At 37.5% G+C, this 17280-nt stretch overlaps 2 long non-coding RNA genes across 2 annotated transcripts in view; one reads left to right on the forward strand and one right to left on the reverse strand.

Annotated features, from left to right (window-relative positions):
* Positions 1-17280, forward strand: part of LOC143655882 (uncharacterized) — a 114097-nt gene that overhangs the window by 61723 nt on the left and 35094 nt on the right. The gene's annotated exons all lie outside the window — the stretch shown is intronic.
* Positions 1-17280, reverse strand: part of LOC143655883 (uncharacterized) — a 99124-nt gene that overhangs the window by 19862 nt on the left and 61982 nt on the right. Inside the window, exon 4 of the long non-coding RNA XR_013162332.1 lies at positions 14442-14595. This is a non-coding gene — a long non-coding RNA (uncharacterized LOC143655883). The remainder of the gene's footprint in view (positions 1-14441; positions 14596-17280) is intronic.

Raw genomic sequence — 17280 nt, forward strand, 5'->3', positions numbered from 1 at the left:
CCTGACATCCTGGGATTGGGAAAGACTTTTTGACCAATAGGGGGAAGAGAATTGAAACAAAACAAAGTTTCAGTGGCTGAAGGATTTGAAGTGGAGTTGAGAAGTCATCCTGGAGGTTATCCTTATGCTTTATATAGATATCCCTTTTCAGTTTTTAGTGGATTATAGGTCTTAAGGTGTGATTGTGAAAACCTTGTGGTTGACACTGTCCCTGTAACCAGTGTATGGATAGATGAGTAAAAATAGAAGGACAAAAATAAATATATAATTAGGAGGGAGAAAGGGGGGGGGAAGAATCACCTTGCAATTCATTTCATTACTGTTCAGTGAAACTTTCAAACTCATGGTTTTAAATAAGCATATTTTTAACATGTAAAATTACTTGAAACATTTTTAAAAAGTAAATATAGAACTGCACTCAATGCTAGCAAAAAGAATCTATCTTCAGAACATGATCCATTAATTGCTGCCTTTCCATGAGAGTTCCTTAAAATCTAGAATAAACAATGATATTTTAACAAATTAGAGACATGTCTGTATCATTAAGGGTTCGTGTTATACTAAGCCATGAAAAAAATAACATTTTTCATTGTGGATGTGTTCACTGAGAATGTAGTTTGTGATATTGTTCTTTGTGTGGTTAATGTGACATTTAGGGCTGCTTTCCATGGAAACATCCAGTTGTGATTGAACCAGAGCACTATTCTTCAGAATGGGATCATTCTTACCCTCACGGGGACTGTAGTTTTTGGGTGATGACACATAAATATATGACCTATCTCTCTCCCACCCACACTGCCCCACCTCACATTTGAAACAAATCCATTTGTATATAACATAGAGCAAAACTGGATTAACGGTTTTGACAGCAGAGTTAAATTTGCACTTAACTCAATTGGCTAGTAAAGGCCACATGAATTCCGGTGCATCTCCTGGGCTTAAAATGGAAAGATGAAGTACAAGTAAGAGCACACATTATTGAGACTTTTAGTGTATGTTGACTCTAACTTGGACTTTCTAATGACATATTCCTTCTTTTTGAAGAATGGAGAATTAGTTATCCTTCTCCAAAGCATGTGCGATCATCCTAAAATGTCAAGACCACAGCTGAAAAGGCCAAAAATTCTAGTTTCATTAAATGACAGTACCACCAGCACCTTAATATATTAAGGTGCTGCAACACTTGAACCACGTACTAAGTCTTTTTTTTTTTTTTTTGGAATATAGTCTATATATTAGAATAGAAAACATTTCTGGCATTCTACATATGAAATAAATTTATAAAGTCAAAACACTACAGAATTTTGTTCCTGACCATTGGTGCAGCATGGATGGGGTCCACACTGACATACTGAAGTACAACGAACGCTCTTCGCTGCTGCACTGTAATCTCTGATGTGTCCCTTCAGCCGCAAGAAATAGAAGAGTGATATTTTTAAGACAATTATTTGCCATAAATTAGGTGGTGACAATTTGTTCCTACAAAAGTAGTATTTTTCCATCTGCTGGTGAACAGCTTATGAATACAAACAGCAGATTTTTCAAATGTCTGCCTCAAAGTTTCAATACAGTGTTTGTTGTGTGTTTTTACTTCATCTATAGGGATTGCTGTCTGAAGCTGCCTGATGACTTTATAGCAAAAAAAAAAAAAAAAAGAAAAGAAAAAAGACCAACTGGAACTACCCACCCACCAACACATTGTGTCTGTGTGTGTGTGTGTGTGTGTTCATGTGATTTTTTCCTCTTTGCAGTTTCTCTCTAATTTTGCTCTCTTGACTCCCTGGAAGCCATAACCGGGCTCCCCACTTGCATTCCCATCTTTTCGGTCCAATTTAGGCCTCAAGCTTCTAGCCATGTACACATGCTCTGATTGCTTTTGGTTTTATGGTGGGGCTTCATCTTTGTCCCTTCTTTTTTATCCCCTTCTTTTTACCAATATGGACCTTTTTGCTCTCAGTCACCCAGTTCTGTCTCTAGGCTAAGCCATTCAGGGTCTGCCAAACTTCAGTCCTGACTCAGGAAATGGTACACTTAATTAACCCTATATAGATTTTTGAGGACTGAACAAAATTTAAATTTTGAAAATTCATAATCCACTCTGCAAAAGCAGGAAAGCATTAGTCTCCCCAAGAATCTCTATACTTGAGCAAATGGTCTTGGGAAGAGACTTGAGGTTTCCTTTCCTGCCAGTTTTGTGGCTTGTTTTTTTCAAACTTTTACAAACAATTTAGAGACTCAGAGTCTTACATCATGACAGCTGGGGTCATAATGTAAATAGAAATGAGGCAGGCAGGCATGTGGTTGTTATAAACTGACTGAGTTTCTACTATGGGGCCCTGTGCTCTTACAGGCATTATCTAATCTCATAACCAACCTGAGATGCCCCTTTGACCTCAGTTTTGCAAATTAGGAAACCGTAGAGTTGATGTGACATACCTACAGTCCTAGAGTTATTAAGAAACAGCTCAGGAGTTCTAACACAAGTCTGGATTTTGATTCACATATCTTTCCATTAAAGCTTGCTCTGAGAATGCAAAAACAAAAACATAACCCCAGAAAACAAAACAACAAAACTAATTTTAAAATACTGACAAGTTCCGAGGTTACGAACAACTCGGCAAAATTAAGAGGAAAGTTATTTTTTGAGGAAGACTATTAGAACGATGCACCTGTCAAATGAACTATTTTAACGCTACATTTAATCCACCGTCTGAGAAAGCACATTTTACGTTTTCCTGTATTTCAAACTAACAGGCTGTTTTTCAAATAATTCTTTCTTGGGTCCCAAGTTCCTGGCAAGGAGCTCCTCTCAGCCACTGAGTTCCCGTCAAGAACTAGCCATTGCAATAGGGTTTCTCAACGTCCTTACTCTTTATTTAGTCAAATCTGGTCTCACTCCTACTCAGAGGTTAACTTGGCCAACTCTTACGGTGCAACAACATTCCATTGGACATTCTCGGCCCTCAGCTTGCAAAGCAACACTTGAGAGTTAAATTGTCTGTTTTTGGCCCACATGAGACTTAAGAAGTTGATTTTCCTAGTCATAACAAGATTATACTTTATGAAAATAAAATCCTTTGAGCTGGGCTAATTTGGTACATTTAATCCTGTAGTATTTTTATTAAGAAAGATAGAAAAGCTTAGCCTTTTCCTCCGCTTCTTGTACCATCAGCTGTGTTTGAAGTAGATTTTGTTGTTTTTTACTGAGGTTCCACCTTCAGAGGGCAGCTTTCATCACTAGCCCGGAGGCCTCGTTCAGCATTTTTAGAGCAGTCGGGGGTGAGGCCTCCAGGCTCCCGCAGCCCCATTAATAAACGGAGATCTGGCTCTGCAGCCACTGGCCACGGCTCCCAGTGCAGCCACCCATCACAGTGCAATTGTAAATCACCCCTGCGTGTTTTCCTAATTTTGGCTTTGGTCTGACTTAATCCATCTAATAGGAAAAACATCTGGTCTCGTTTTACTTTTAATCTGTTCTTTACATCAGGAAACTTATCGCCCTGGGACCAGGTAGTAACAAGAGGTCGGTTCTTGTACCTGCATATGACTATGCGTGGTCTAATAAGGGGCTGCTTTCCATTTAAGCTTTCCAGCCCTTTCTAGGCCTTCATTAACAATGAAGCATTGACACCGTGATCAGCTTGGGGTTGTAAATTCCCCGATTAGTGAAAATCTTGTGTTGTGACACATTCCTGGATCAAGGGAGCTGGGCACAGAATGTGGGGGAGGGAGGGAGGTTTAAAGTTATTGTTTAGTGATAAATTTGTAAAGATCCTGGGTGTTTAATAGCCCTTCTGCTAATGATAAATATTCTTAAACATTGCATTTGAGCTGAGTTTTATCTTTATATGGTCGCATAAAGGCATAGGAACTATTATTTTAAAAATGTACCACTGGTCTGGAAACATCTTAGAGGAAAGCGATAAAATAATGACATGTGGAGTCAGTTTGGTTTCTGTTCATATAAGGCATACAGGATAGCACAGACTATTTAATGCTTGCAAAAGGACCATGAAGTGACTCCATTTCAATATTATGATTACAGTTAGAAGCTATATGGGTTTTAGAACTCATAAATGTAAAGGGACCTGGGGTCATTTGGTTTCCCAAACAAACTTTTCTGTTTTGTTTTCTTCTTGTCATTCATCTCTGATTATTTTTCCACTCACTCCTAGCTCTCCTCCATGACACGCTACCTTCCAGAGCAAACTCTTGCTCTCTCTCTCTTTTTCTTTTTGAGAGAACTTCTGATATAGTGTGAAGATGGATATTTCTGATCGAGCTAAGATCAGTTGCTGCAAAGATGCCGCGTTCTCCACTTGGCTTTCTACTCCTTTGAGTTGGTTGTAACATCAAGGATGACATGAGGTAACAGGGGACCCTAAAGGACTTCACTTCAAATAGCCCCGGGCCTAAAAGCTCTTCCCAAACCAATAGTATGTTAGGGGACTTTTGCTCCCCAAAGTAATGTAGCTGTTTATGCACTCCTGCCTTCTGAGTTCCTTTTTGCCAGGGCCCAAGGAGGAGTGCATAAGCCACATTGCTTCAGCAAGCAGGAATTAATTATTGAAATCAATTACTGCATCTTTCCGATGACTGCAACCATTCTTCAGCGAGTTGACACAGAAAACAAAATAAAACAAGGCACACATCAAGAACAAAAACGCTTGTCTCCGTGGTTGTCTCTGTGAAAAGGGATTGAGAGAAAAAAGACAGACAAGGGATTGACTTTTGACTTGGTTCCATTCCATCTCTAAGAATTTCTCAAAAACTTTACTAGTTGGGAGTTAAAACAATATATATATATATATATATATATATATATATGTATATAGACTCTTTGAGAACTGGTTTGGCTTTCTGATATGGGTAAATGTGAACACTGTTATGAAAGGATATTTGACTTATCGCTGACTCCAACCTTGCCTGTGTTAGTTCTGTGTGACAGGCGATCCCATTACTGCTTGAAAATGCTGTCTGTTCTCCTTGCCTCCTAATCTTTGCTACAAGCATCCCCTCCCATTTTCACCTGTATATTTTGGGAACATTGAGAATTTCCTTGGCAGATACGCTCTAAAATGGGCAAGGAAGAAAGGTTGACATATAAGTACACAACCATTAACAGACTTTTTAATATGTAAGATCCCAGGCCTCTCTGGAAAAAAAGGGTCACCTTATGAACAAGAACAGCTATGTGAAGATACCTCTTTGAATTTCAAGTTTGGGCCATCAGCCGTTTCTTGATTAGGAATCCAGCTCACCATCTATGAGTAACTGAATGATGTGTGATCGTTTCTAATTGGAGATAGTAAGAAAAGAAAGAGCATAGAGTCCAAGGCCAAAATATACACTTGTTCCCAGGGACAAAACTGTCACTGAATGGCAGAAAAAATCTGAAGCATCCAACCAGCTCAAGGCCCTATTGATACCCGAAATTGTAAGATAGATGAAGTGCTTTTGAGGCAAATATTAAAAGAAAGGAAGAAATTTTCCCTGAAACTAGGAAGGATTCTCCTCCACAGTAGTTAAAGAGGTAGTGGGTAGTGATGAGAGCAGAGCAGTCAGTAAGCTCCTGAGCAAAGGGTCTGCAGCCTGGACAATTGGTATAATCCTAAAGAAGAAGTGGCTACAGGATGCATGGAGGCAGCCTCACACAGGGGCACTCACCGGCCAGGGAGCCTCGGGGACAGGAATAAGGGAAAGGTCAACCACCAACTGTGTGACTACCAGCCGTTGCCCGGTTCCCTGCCTCCTTACTCGCAATGTCTTTTCAAAATTCCTTGATCCTATGTAACTACCCTGGGATGTTTAATCATCCTCGAGGTAAGGGAGTGAGAACCCCCCTCTTCCACCCCCAATTTGTGTGCATAAAGTTTTTCTGCTAACTCAGAAGAATCTTTCTCTTGAAAGAGAACTGAGATTGACTTACAGAAAAATTAAGCAATGCATATTTCTTGCACCCTGAATTTCTGGACTGTGATTTGTACCTGCCATACATTCCGTTCTTATTTGCATCCATTCAATTGTCCTGAGGCCTCTGCAGTCCTAGATTGGCCTATGGCTTTTACCCTTTCTGCTATCCCCAGGGTATCATCTACTTTTGGACTTCACCATTAGCAGAGACTGACACCTGAAAATTATTGCTATGTGATCTGGAGTCTTAATAGAAATTCTAGGAAGCTCAGTTCTGGGCTGCATATGTGAATTGGGGAGAAATAAATATTTTTTCCTTGGGGTCAAGAGAAGTCATGAGTCATTTAACGCTGGTATCCCTCCCTCCTCTATGTCCTTTCTGGAGTCAGTGACATTGATTAGGAAGAATCTCCATCTCTTGCCTTCGAACTGATAGGGGAATGTCTGATTTCCCATTCTTTTCTCTCCTGCATACAGTTACTGAACGGATTTCCTTCTTCCTGCTTTTTCTCTTGGGCTTAAGCTATTAATTCATATAGTCAAAAGAATGGATGTAACAAATGTTTAATAACTCCCACTGTGTAAAGTACTGCTTGAGGCTTTGCCCTGAGAAAATATTATAATCTAGAAGTAATAGAAAACAGTAAATGGAGAGGGAGAGAGGCTGGGCAAAGGGGGAAGATGAGAGATCTGTAAGGGTGGGGTTTAGAAGTAAGCCTCAGCAAAGCCACTGCTGGGTCTTTGGTATTAGGGGATGGCAAGAGTCCAGGTATCCAGGCAAGATCTCATAGAAAATTACACTTTCCAAAGCTGGAATTTTGAAGTTCGATGCATGAAATAATCTAATCACGTGTTGTGGTTTCATTTCATTAAACCAACACGTATCCAGCATTGCCCGTTAACATCAACAACCGAAACAAGGCTGCAGCTAAGATTTGCTTTATTACGGAAAGGCCTTAGATGTATGTTTATTCTTATGTTTGGGAATTCCAGCACTGATTTGCTATCTTGCTCAGGTTCCTTAGGAGCAAGGCCTGAGATCAGGGTTATGAGATTGTTGTTTATTTGGTGAGAACGCTCTCAGGGAAAAGGGATGGAGGGAAGCAGAATGAGATAGGGAAAGAGCTAAGCAGGGCTATGGGGCTCAGATTGTTTCTACAGGGAGCTCTGGAGCACATGTTGCATCACAGCTTTGGTAGCACCATAGGGCTACCCGTTGACCCTTGGTACCTGAGTGAGCTGGTTATAGCTGTCGGCTGTTAACCGCCCTTCCCCCTGCTGGTGTGTGTGTGTGTGTGTGTGTGTGTGTGTGTGTGTGAGATTTCCCAGATGACATGGCTATCAGAATCTGGACAGGACACCAACTGCCTTCACTTTATTCAGGATTTTATACTTTTAACATCTTGCATTTCATATTCTAAATGCAATTTAGAGTTACTGCTTTTAGCTGCTCAATTTTTGATAAGGGTTGGCTTTTAGGTGTATTCTTAATCAATATAAATATTAATATCTTATATATTGTTAGTTATAACAAGGAATACTAGAAATAATTTAAATGTCCATGTTTTAAGACTTCCTTCCTCATTCCTCTGCCAAAAATATTACAAAATCTGTGTTACTGAGAGAAAGTTAATTTTATTTCATTGGACCTTTGCTAGAGAGGGAAGTAATAATCATAATAAACAAGGTGATGGGAGGAATATAAGTGGGGGAAAGGAAAAGTAACAAGAGTGGTATTGTAAGTATAATATCTGAAATAGCCTTTTCACATTTGGGGAGAAGTACCAAGATTTATAAATAGCTTGGTAGTTCCAAATTTCTTAGGAAGGTCATCACTGAGTTCTAAACAATAGGTGTTGAGAACATGCATGCTGCTGAAATGAACAGTTGTTTTTTATTTCTTATAAGAACAAGCAAAAAAATGGATTTCTATCTATCAGTCAGTATTAAGAAAGGAGGGACACTCAATCTTGAGGTCCTTATAAATTTATTTCTGCAATGGTGAAGCTAAGTGTCTTTGTAATTATGCCTAATTTTCACCTTCAGAGAACCTTTTTTGTTGCTCGGATGTGGCCTCTCTCTAAGTCAACTCTGCAAATAAACCCACTACCTTCCCCCCTACAGGGGACATGCATCACAAAGGTGTTCCTGGCAAAAGGGGGCATAAGTCCCGGGGATGAACCTGGCATAGTGGGATTGAAAATGCCTTCTTGATCAAAAGGGGGAAAAGAAATGAAACAAAATAAAGTTCCAGTGGCTTAGAAATTTCAAATAGTGTTGAGATGTCATTTTGGAGGTTGCTCTTATGCAAACTTCAGCCAGGTATTGCAAATTGCCTCAGTATGCCAAGCCCTACTCAGCAGTATTCCTAAAAACCCTAAAGAATACCTTAAGCTTTATCTAAGACTCTGTAAATCTTCTACTTGGTACTTTTTAATTTTTTCAGAAACTTAAGGCCTCCAGATTGTGCCTATACCAGATAAACCCTGAAACTTAGAGGTACCAAGCTCTCCGAGAACATGAACCTGTTTTATTCCTCTATCCTATAATGCCAACATCCCTTTCCAGCACAAAAAATTAAACGTGGTCTTTGTCCAGATATTCCTGAAGATTGAGAGAATGATCAAATGAGAGGGAAGATGTATAACTGAGAAATTAGATTTTAACAAATGATTATGACTACTGCCTCATCATATAGATATTTCTTTTTATTTTCTAGTACATTAGAATAGCCAGAAGGAAATACCTCAAATTACAATGTAGTAGCCTTGCTCTTTGATAATGATCATATAACTATATACCATTTATTGTGTGACCATGTGATTGTGAAAACCTTGTAACTAACATCCCTTTATCCAGTGTATGAGTAGATGAGTAATGAAATGAAGACCTGCATGAAAACAGAAAATAGGTCGGGAATATGGAGAGAAAATACCTCAGCGTAATCTATGGACAATAGTTATAGTTAGTACTTTAATGATCTTTCACCAATTGTAACAAATGTAACTACTGTTTTAAAAAATAGAATTATAAAAAATCTTACCATCAATTATAAAAATTTTCTATAACAATGCAAGTGGTGATGATGGGGTAGTGTATGGGAATCCTGTATTCTATGCATGATTGTTCTCTAAACATACAACTTCTATAATAAAAAAAAATATTTTATTAATCAAGACCAATCTTGATCATAAGAGGTCACAAGTCACCACCAACTTATTTGTGCCTTAGTTGTTCTCCACTCTCACTTTAATGGGCCCCTTGGATTTATGCAGGAAAGGGCAAGTCTCTCCAAGTTGGGATTGATCATTTTTTCCTTTCTAACAATGCTCAGTTAAGAGTCTCTGTACATTAGGTACCATTACTAAAGATTTGAACCTTCTGTAGATTTCAAGTAGGAGTCATTCCACATTGAGAGTGTTAATGCTTCCTTAGTGGCTGACTAAGAAGCATTTGAAGAGCTGGAAACTTGTTATTTTCACATTGGTGCTACACATATGTCTCCAGAGTGTGGGAGCTTCATAAACAACACATTTTGATCTGAGCAGATGTACTGCATCTCTAGAGGTTAGGAAGTTCATTCTTACAGACAGCCCACCTAACATTCATTTGGTGAGACTCCATTAGGTATATTAAAATATGATGCAAGATGTCTGAATCAAAAGTTTATTTGGTGATCATTGGGGTATTCATATTACCTCCAGATGAGGGAAAGTTTAGTTTTGATAGCAGTGGCCACATTCAGTGATATATATTTGTAATATTGAGTACTCTGTGGATGCTACTGATGGCTTTTACTGGTACCTAAAATAAATTTCTTCTAGCAGCACTCAATAGACATGATCTTATCTCTTCCAGAGAGGGATTAATGTTATTGTCCTTGTAAGGTACAAGGGAAATATAGAAGCAGGTAAGGGGTAACAGCATATTCTTTTGATCCATGTTCGATCCGTGTTTCACCCACATGATCACTCTGCTATAGCAGAAATGATTCTGTTCTTCCAGAAAAAAAAAATCCACTTTAGGATTAGCTGGACAGCAAAGTGGCATCACTTAAAGCAAAGGGCTTAAGAAGGAAATTATGAAATATATTAAATTTCTCTCAAATGAAATATGACTTCTAGGATGGCAATCAATTTTTCGTTGAGAGGTAGCAAATGGGGGTTAAATCATGAATTCACACTTTCCCTTGTGATCATCAAATCAGCACTCTTAAATTACCTTCTTTAAAGGCTCAAAGTCCCTTGTTTTATGCTTCTCCTATGGCCCTGGTGTGAGAATATTAATGGTCTTGGCCATTTGTAGAGTAGCAAGCTGCCAGATCAATAAGCATGCTTAGCTACTTGCCATTAAAATTGATCTGTACTATCCTTCCGATTGACGTCATATCCAGCTGTAAATATCAGCAAATAAGCTGTCAACTCATTTTCATCATGAGTGTTTTTCATTTCAAGAGATGGACTTCAGTTGGGTAGCATGTTAGGATTTTTCTTCATTATTTTCCGACATTTCCCCAATAGCATCAAGAACATCTTTAAAGGAAAATCATGATTGGCCAGTAAGTCTTCCTTAAAAGGAGGGGAACCAATAACAACAGCAATAAGCAAAGGAAAAAGAACACAACAACAAAAGAAAGAAACATCTTTGCAAGCTAGAATGTCAGAAATTTCCATGAAAATCTAAAGAAGCAAGACCTAGATGCTCTCCTTCACGTGTGATCAAGGCCATGGAGATCACTTGTGAGCTTCTGAATTTAAATAAAGAAAATTCATGTTATATTCTTGGAAAGCACAGTTTCAACAGAGTTTTCATTAGGACTTCATAGGAGCATTTGTTCATGTGACAGTCAATGAAAATTTCTAGAGAAAACATCTGGTATTATCTGCAAGTTACCAAGGAAATTATTGCCATGTAGCGATAGGAGTGCTTACCTGGATGGCCATCCAGATGAAAATCCTGGAAAGGTCACATTCTACTTATACTTCTGCTAATCCCACTTAGTAATAGATGCTAGATGCTTTATTTTATCTTTGCTCATCTTCAAAACCATCTTGTAAATAGAGACAATGTGTCCCCATTTTTCTGAGGATCAGAGAATTTGAGCAACTTTTCCAAAGTCACCTACCTGATAGGCAATGGAGCCACAGGTCAGATTTCTCTCATGAAGTGGAGAAATAAATTCCATGAAGTGTTGGTTATAGAATGTGGTGCATTTTAAATTATGGCAATGTTCAGTTCCATGTTTTGCTATCTTTGTTTTTTGGATGCCAGTGCCTGGTAAATAGTAAATACTAAGAGTATTTGATAAATAACTGAAAGAACAAACGTTTAGTTGTATTATGAGTAATGAAATGAATAGCATGTTATGTAATATAATGGACAATATAACTTTACAATGACTATTATATAAAATAATATAATAATTATATAATGATGTTATTTGGGTTTGTATTTATATTGTGTTATTTGTATTATACAGTATATTCAAAGTGATAAGTGGCTCCTATTTCATAAGCATTTCTTAGGTGACTCTCTATAAATAATTTCACTGGATTATCACAGAAGATCTAGAGTTACATATTTGGGATACTGGACTCAGAAATATCAGGAAATAACTAGCTGAAGATGATGAGTGGTGGCAATAGGATTTGAATCCATGCCTAACTCTAGAGCTCATGATCACCCAAAACTCTACAGATAATGATCTTTATTTTATTGCTTTCCAAGATTCTAATGAGTGGGTTCCACATTTTGTCGTTTACTCCACTAGCTCGCAGCTTCATATCAACTTCAATTGACTCTTTCCTTCCTGAGACAGTTTTTTCACTTGGCTCTCAGGACCCTACACACTTTCAGGTTTCTTTGTACCTCGCTGGCCCTTCTTTCTCTGTTTCCTTTGTTGATTCCAACTCTTTTCTTCATGGAGCAGAATGTCAGTGTGCCCCAGGATTAGTCTTTAGTCTTCTTAATTACTGTCTACATTCACTTACCATAGTAGCAAGGCATCAAAAACCATTTTTATGGTATTTATTTATATACCCAACCTAGCATCCTTTCCTAACCTCCTCTACCATAGATTCAACTGCCTAGTTTACATTTGCCCTTGGTTGCTGTGCCAGGATGCATGTACCCTAGAAAAGTCATGTTTTAATCCTAATCCCATTTTGTAAAGGCAGCCATTTCTTCTAATCCCTAGTTATACTCCATGTTGGAAACTTTAATTAGATTATCTCCACGGAGATGTGACTCACCGAGTGATAGTAATAAACTGGATTAAGTGGAGACGTGTCTAGACCCATTCTAGGTGGATCTTTATTACTATACTGCAATCCTATAAAAGAGGAAACATTTTGGAGAAAGTAAGAGATTCAGAGAGAGCAAAGAAGAATGACATAGCCATGAGAAGCAGACTCTACCAGCTGGTGACCTTTGGAGATGAAGAAGGAAAATGTCTCTCAGGGCTTCATGAACAGGAAGCCAGGAGAGAAAGCTGGTAGATGACTCCACATTCGCCACGTGCCTTTCCAGATGGAAAGAAACCCTGATCATGTTCAGCATGTGCCTTGTCACTTGAGAGAGAAGCCCTGGACTTCATCGGCCTTCTTGAACCAAGGTATCTTTCCATGGATGCCTTAGATTGGACATTTCTATAGACTTGCTTTAATTGGGGCATTTTCATGGGCTTAGAACTGTAAACTAGCAACTTATTAAATTCTCCTTCTTAAAAGCCATTCTGTTTCTGGTAAATTACATTCTGGCATCCAGCAAACTAGAACAGAGACCTTCTAGGCATCTCAAACTCAACATGTCCAAATGTGAACATCCTATCTTTCCTCCTAAACTTGATCTATCTCAGTGCTTAGGCCAAAAACCTTGTTCCCTCTTAGGGCTCAGGTTGAAAAATTTGGAGTCATCCTTGACTTCTGCCTTTTTCATATCCCACATCCACTACATTAACCAATCCTATTCGTACAACCTTCTAATATATCTAGAATTGGATCAATTCTTATTGTCTATTTTACTACCACCCTGGTTTGAGCCTCCATTATTTCTCTTCTGTATCATCACAGTGGCCTCCTAACTGGTCCCCTGCTTCTTCCCTTAATACTTACAGTCAACATATAAGCAGATAGTGATCCTTTTGAAACATAAGTAGCATCACATTAATTCTCTGCCCCAAACCTTTCCCTTATTTCACTCTGGGAAAAAGCCAGTCTTTTTCATTGTCCATTGGGGACAATGGACTGTAAGATTGTGTGTGAACTAGCCCTCCATTTTTTCTCTTTTTCTCTTTTCACTACTTGCACCCTCCTTACTGTTCTCTGAATATGGTGTCTCTTCAAATATGCTGGCTGTCTCTTCTGCCTGGAATGAGAACATTCCAAATATGACCTTCTTAATCAGGCCTAACCTGACTGCCCCATTTCTCCTAATACTCCGTACCCTGACCTACTTCTTTGCTTACAAAGAAGTAAGTACTTTTCTAACACAATACATACTATACTTATGTATTTTGTTCATTTTGTGTGTGTCGACCTTTTAGAATATAAACTCCATAAAAGCCAAGATAGTTCTCAGTTTTATTTGTTTATATAATTCAAGCTCCTAGAATACTAAATAAGACACAGTAGGCACACAATAAATCGTTGTTAAATTAACGAGATTAATTTCTATATAAGATATAATATCTCTTTGCAGTTACTACAGATTCATTGTCAACTATTCTGGGACAAATTGCAACTGACTTTTTGTAATATAGAAGTTATTATGGGCAGGCCCATTTCATATCCTATGAATTTAAGCTTGCCTCAGAGAAGAAGTCTGTACTATAATTGACTAAATAGTTCCCTAAACCTGTCAAATCCGCATACAGGCATGCCCTCTTTGAGCCACTTGAGATTTTGTCAGTCTATTAATTGGAAATGATCTAAAAAGACCTAATGAAATGTAGCACTGCTTATTACAGATGGTTTTGCTTATGCTTTAGCAGAGGCGATGCCTGTCTGCAGGCAGAATGGACCCAGAGCAAACACATTCCTTTTCCAGACATTCATTTCCAATGCTTTGCCTCTGGTGTGGCATTGTCTAAAAGTGAGGACGACCCAGACATGCATTTCTTAGGAATCGGAGTGTCACCTACATCTGACTTTAATGTTCACTTTGGGAGGTTTTATCTCCATCCTACCCCATAAGTTATAACTGACACATGATCCTTCATTGGCCATTAAGAAACCTGCTGATAATCCTCTTTTTTTTGTGCAGGCCCAGAAATATTAAACGCATTTTTTAGAAAAACATCACCCTCACTATAAATATTTCACCTTCATAGATTATTATAAACTTTTATCTACTTATAGGCATATTCTTCATTGCTTAATTTGTAGAGCTTGTTTAATTTTTTTTTTAAGGTGCATGGTCCAGGAATCGAACCCAGGTCTCCTGCATGGAAGGCGAGCATCCTACCACTGAACCACTTGGGCACCCCATAAAGTTTGTTTAATTTTAATGTTTTTTCCCCCACGTATTACCTTTACTTGTTAACCAACCATCTACGTTGCTCGGTTTGTGAAACACTGAAATCCAGTCACCAGAGGGAAGTCCATAAAAAAGACACACTCTTCTTATAATAGACTTTTCTTCCAATTTAGTGCATTCATTTCCTTTTGAGCATCTAAGCTTCTTCTTTAAGCATGAATGAAAAATAAAATGATTAAATTTGAGATGAGTGTCATTAAATCCCCCATACTACAAATCTATGTCTCTAGAGCATAGAGTGGCAAAATCTTAGTATTTTCTTGAATTTCATATCCTATGTCTAAAAGGAACTGTTTGAATTTAATTTGTTGCTTTTGTTATTAGTAATTTGCTCTCTCAATAACAACAGGTACTTTCTTTTAATGAGTTGCTTAATTTTCTCCAGTCTTGATTAACAATTTAGATTGCCTTGGGTTTTCAGTCTGTTTTGTGAGTTTAATCTCCCCTGCCCAAGTTCTACATTCATCTTCCTAGCCTGATTTGATTCACTCTCAATTAATTAATTTACAATTAATTAATTAATCCCCCTTGACAGCTGCCTTAGTGGCATCACAATTCATATTAATGGTGGAGTACCCATTCTAATTAAAATCAATATGTACTTGCTAACGACATAATCTTATCTATTAAAAATACTGAAACACTGGATGGAATACATTATGTTTTTAGTCCAAGATCTTTATGATGAAATACTCTCTGAAGGCACAATTGCAATAAAATATTTATTGCGAATCTCAAAAGATAATATGACAGAAACTTTTGTATGTCATTCACTGTACATCCTAGTAATCAACACTTTGACTAGAACTTAAAATGGCATTGCTCTTTTCAATCAGACAAGCCATTCATCCTCTGTACATGTTATCCAATTTAGATTTTAGGGATAATTTGGTAGACTTTACCATTTTATAAATGCTGACTTTGTTGCGATTATTGGTAAATTTATAAAGTAAGGGCCTCAACTTAAAAGACTCTTAGTTTCATTTGTGAATCTAACACTGATCTGAAGTAAAATGGGAGGAAGCAACATTACTTCTGCATCCATCCTTGCTGGAGCAGCACTGATAAAATTTTATAGTGGGGCGGTATAAGGATTAAGTTATAGTTCCCTCTTAATTAAAGAACTGCCAGTTTATTTTACTGTGTTATGGTAGGGAAAGGAGAGGTGGCTCATTTAATATTGGTTGAAATTTGGCATACACTTTTATGTAATGGGAGCTTTGTTCAACTAATGATCCTGGATATAATTTTAAAAAGATGTTGAGGATTCTACACATAAAACTGAAAAAAGAAGCTTTGCCTTCCCGAAACAACTGAAAAGTCTAAAATATGCACTCCACAGACCAATTTTCTGAAAACATGTTACTCTATGCTTGCTTCTCTGGCCTACTTTCCTTGGTCAGATTACAATTTTTCCTTTTTCTTTATTTATGTATCATGTAAAAATCAGCATCTTTAGACATTATCACTGTCTATATAAAACCAAGCAATCAATATCAAATCAGTGCCTAAAATCTATGCAAGGCCCTCTGTGGAAGGCTATATAAAATCCAAGGAAAGTCCTGCTCGCAAGGATCTAACACTTTTGTTTTTTTCTCGATGTCTATTTCTTCCTCTACCCAGTAAGAAATGGTCCATTTTGATCTTTTTTTTTGGTTTGAACGACCCCTCTTTTCTTGTTTATATTTCATTTAGGCACTTTCATTTAGGATTCTTTTTGATGATATTTCTTAACATATCTTTATTAATTCTTACCTCATTAATATTTTGCTCCCAATTTTAGGAGAGTTCCTTTTTATTTTAAATCATTTACTTTATGCTTTATTTTAATGATCAGTTTAAACATGTAATCCCTGTCTCATAAATAAAGTGGTAAAGTCATAGCTTCTGTGGAATAATGAAAGCTTGTTCCAGGACAAAAGCAAAACACACAAACAGATATTCATTCTGTAATGCAGCTATGAGACACAATTTAAATTAATTATCCTTTGAGAATCACTGGTTGTACCACATAAAGGAAAGGACGTTTCAAAGGAATAACCTAACACAGGCGTTTCTCCTTATCAATGCCAATATTAATTTTCACTGAAACCTACAGGGAGGGTAATCTAGAAAATCAAGTGACCAGTGTAGTTTGTACTTTTGATGGCGTGTACTAAAATAGCAAATCAGCTTTTTAGGTTCAGAAGACTCTTGGGCTTTCTTTTTTTATTCAGACTATTGATTCTTTGCCCAATTGCTGCTGCTACCAGTCACAAGCAGACCTTTCTGGCATATACTATTCATTATCAAATTGACTTTTCACTTTACCCATTGAAACACTCTGGGATCTTAAGTTGCTGAAAATGATCATTGAGATCACTGATTGGTCTCAAAACAGTATCCATAAACCAGTGTGAGTATTTATCTCTTTTCCATTGTCTTTAACTAGACCCATACATGAATTTTTTTACATTTTAAGGATTTAAAAAATAGATGTACACAGTAAATGATTCAAGAAAGACAAAATTGAAATTGCATTCAATTGTAAATGAGATGTCTTCCCACCTCATATTAGTTTCTCCTCCAAAAGACAAACAGTCGTTCTTGATTTCTTATATGTTCTTCCATATTACATATATAATCATTTACAAGTGACAGATTATATATATTTTTGCTAAATGAATTTTGTACATTAAAAAGTATCCATTGACGAATTCCTTCAAAAAAGGTGGAGCCTAACTCCCCACTCCATAAGTGTAAGCTACTTATAAGGAATTTGTTCTAAGTAGTACAGTATGGAAAGGGGGGAAGGATTTTGCAGTGGAGAAACCTGACAAACACTATTTCAGC

The sequence above is a fragment of the Tamandua tetradactyla genome, chromosome 14, assembly GCF_023851605.1.
Source record: "Tamandua tetradactyla isolate mTamTet1 chromosome 14, mTamTet1.pri, whole genome shotgun sequence".
In the NCBI taxonomy this organism is placed as follows: Eukaryota; Metazoa; Chordata; class Mammalia; order Pilosa; family Myrmecophagidae; genus Tamandua; species Tamandua tetradactyla.